At 40.8% G+C, this 3499-nt stretch overlaps 1 pseudogene; it reads left to right on the top strand.

Annotated features, from left to right (window-relative positions):
* Window positions 1-552: 552 nt before the first annotated feature.
* LOC119535051 lies at window positions 553-1845 on the top strand (annotated as a pseudogene).
* Window positions 1846-3499: the final 1654 nt, after the last annotated feature.

Here is a 3499-nt window from a genome sequence, read left to right as displayed (position 1 = left end):
AAAATGTCTTTAGAACTAATTATTTGAGAGTTATTAAAATTGTAGCCTCTTTGGAATGAGCTGTCATAGGTCAAGGGTCTCTAAAGATCAGGCTGTCCAACTATATTATAGAACGCTGGTTCAAGAGGAAAGGTTATTGTAAAAATAGCCCATCAATATGTATTACATATTTTCCCTCAAATAAGGAAAGAGGAAAAAAGCACATCACACATAGAGGCTAAAAATCCTAAAATCAAAATAATGGGTCGTCCTCTTGATGCTACAAATATTAAGCTCAGTATTTCCAAGTTAAGGGCACTTGAAATATGTTCCCCAATCTCATCCATGATGCCTCTACAGACTGTTCATTAAAAAATGATTTGTGACTGCCCAGGCTGAGCGCCACTGCACCATGGCCCTCACTACTCAAATTCTGCAGGTTAGGAGTTGGAACATATCACTTTCCCTTCCTAACCCTGCCTTCTTCTGTGGAACGGAACTCGGAGCTCAACAGAACTTTGTTGTTTTGCATTTTCCATTGGTGGTAAAGAAGCAGATGATGAGAAGAAAATAATGATTGTCAAAAGAAAATTAATTCTGTCAATGCTGATTGTCTCAACCGAAGTTGTAGTGTTCTGGGAGTTTATCAGCAGTGGATTCACCTTCTGTGCTTTTGGAAACTTACAATGCCTTGGAAATTCCAGCCAGAGAGGCTTTTGAACAGGAAGAAGTCTCAGCACACAGCTCCAGAAATGTATGCCTTTGACTTAAAAGGCACAGGTAAATCTCAGCCTTCATGTTCAAAAAGTCCACTGTACACCCATGAGCAGGGAGAGCGGTCTCAGGACCATTAATATTTATGCACCCAGAAAGCTCTTTGTTGTGAATATACCACTCAAAAAACCCAGTTGATGAAAGCAGCGCTCAGATGCTCTGGTGGTTTCCGAGTTGGTTTAACAATGGGACCCATGATTATTAAGAAGAAGACATGGACAAAGAAAAAGGAAAGGAAGAGGAAGAAGAGATACAGCTAAGGGAGTGGTTTAACCAAACACCCAGAAGTTGTGATGGTGACCCAATGGAAGTCTCCTGTTGTGTGGGAAGGCACTTATGACAGAGCCATCTTAGAAAACTATTATGCTAAACAGAAGACTACCATGGAGTGACAGTTTTTGATGTTGGAAAATACATTGAGCATTATTTGGAGGAGTTCATAATATCTGCTGATAGGTACTTCATGGCTGGCCACAAAGTCATATTTTACATCATGGTGGATGACTTCTCCAGGATACCTTTGATACAGCTAAGTCCCCTCCTCTTATTCAAAGTGTTTAAGATTAAGCCTGAGAAGAGGTGGCAGGGCATCAGTATGATGCACATGAAGATCATTGGGGACCACATTGTGGGTGACATCCAGCAAGAAGTTGACTTCCTCTTCTGCATGGATGTGGACAAGGTCTTCCAAGACAACTTTGGGGTGGCCAGTCAGTGGCTCAGCTACAGGTCTGGTGTTAACGAGGCACATCCTGACGACTTTGCCTATGAGAGGTGGAGGAAGTCAGCAAATTTCATTCTATTCAGCCAAGAGGATTTATATTACCATGTGGCCATTTTTGGAGGAATACCCATTCAGGTTCTAAGCATCACCCAGGAATGCTACAAGGGAATTCTCCAGGACAGGAAAATGGCATAGAAGCACAGTGCATGGTGAAAGCCACCTGAGCAAGTGTTTCCTTCTCAACAAACCACAAAAATCTTGTCACCGGAATACTGCTGGGATTATCACATAGGTCTGCCTTCAGATATTAAATTTGTCAATGTATTTTGGCAAATAAAAGAATAAATTTGGTTGGAAATAATATTTAATTTCAAATCGTGCCAGTAGGTTTCTGAATTTTCTTCTGAGAAATAACACTTAATTTTCACTTTAAAACAACTAACAAAACACCAGCAACACAGCAAACCATCTACTCCTCCTTGTAATCTTTGAGACTTGTAATGTGTAAGAATGAATCCATGGTAATCATGTACAATATCAGTGATTTCTTATCTATTCTGAGCTTGGGGTAAATACTATCAGCTGAACAAAAAATATTTGTCACAGGGTAAAAAAAGGCCAGAAATACTCTATATGTGCCAGATAATGTACTGGAGAAAAAAGTTCTAAGAATAGTGTTTGGCAACAAGATACTGTTGGGGGAGGGAACATCCCCCTTGATTTCAATGTCTTCCTTTCCATGATAAGAATTGCTTTAAAGCAGGAGAATGCTTGGTAAGGCCACAATCTGATTGGCAATACTCAAAAACTTTCTACAGCAGATTGGTTCAGGCCATATGTGGTCCATGTCTCTTACTCATTAGGATGTTGCTTGGCTTCTGGCAAAAGATTGGTAGAGATTCCGAGTATATTGACATGATGGTGGATATTCTGAGTCACTAGGGATCTGAATGAGTCACAGGTGCTCAGGGTGAAGTGAGAACAAAACCTCAAAGTGAGCATTCCATTAAATAGCAAGGAAAGAGTGGAAAGAGAGCTCATCACGGTGGGACAATGCTGCCTCAAAAGGGAACACTGCATGGGCTTGGCATTTAAATGTATTGTGGATTCAGTTGATGAACCGCAGACAGCATGGGAGATCACCAGCTTCCTCAACCCCACAACTATCAGAGAAACAGGGACTTGAATGGAAGATACTTCTTGTGTTGCCCAAGTCACACCCAGGCTGCCAAACTGCAACTTGCAGTCTTCAAATCCTTGGTAAGAAGTGGAGAGTATCAGAGCAGGGAGAGACCTATGAGGGCCTGAGCTTTGGCAGAAGACAGTCAAGCTGGAGGCTGGTTCTGATCCTCAGGGCCCCTCAGGCCATCAACCCCAATTTGGGGGACTGGAGGAAAGCCCTCCCATCAAGCCATCTCTCAATCCACCCCCACCCCAACCCTGTCCCAAGTGTAAAGATTAATTGATTTTATAACAAAAGCATGAGATGGTGTTGGGAAACCCAGTCAATTCAGGACTCAAGAGCTTAACATGCAATTCTTTCTCTTAAGAGAAGCTGTGAAATACTAGATATTATTTAAAGTTAAGCAATTCAGGATAAAGGAAGTTAGGAGGCAACATTTACATATCCACATGTTTATATTTTGCTCATATTCCAGTTTAGGTCATTTGTTTCCATTTTCAAGCAGTTTATTTAAAAGGCCATTGCATTGCTTGATGTATGGCACATTGGGCTTCTTTGATAAAATAAAACTTCCATTTTCTCTACTGTTTCACTGCTGGCTCCTTCTCTTTAAAATTCCTAGCCCCAATACTTGCAATCCAACAAAACAAACAGAAATTCTGGAAAAGAAGTGAGCTTTAAAGAAAGGAAAAGGAGACCATATGCCAGTCAGAAATCTTACTTCTCTATAACTCAATTTGTCTTTGACCCATTCTGAAATAGGGATAGTTAATGGTTTAAACCATGCACTGTAGAAATGGTCTATCCTGAATGGTTAGAGAAAGGGCTGATGTTTACTT

This window comes from Choloepus didactylus, chromosome 5, assembly GCF_015220235.1.
Source record: "Choloepus didactylus isolate mChoDid1 chromosome 5, mChoDid1.pri, whole genome shotgun sequence".
In the NCBI taxonomy this organism is placed as follows: domain Eukaryota; kingdom Metazoa; phylum Chordata; class Mammalia; order Pilosa; family Megalonychidae; genus Choloepus; species Choloepus didactylus.
Note: the sequence above shows the minus strand (reverse complement) of the source record. Positions and strands in the feature narration are given on the sequence as shown.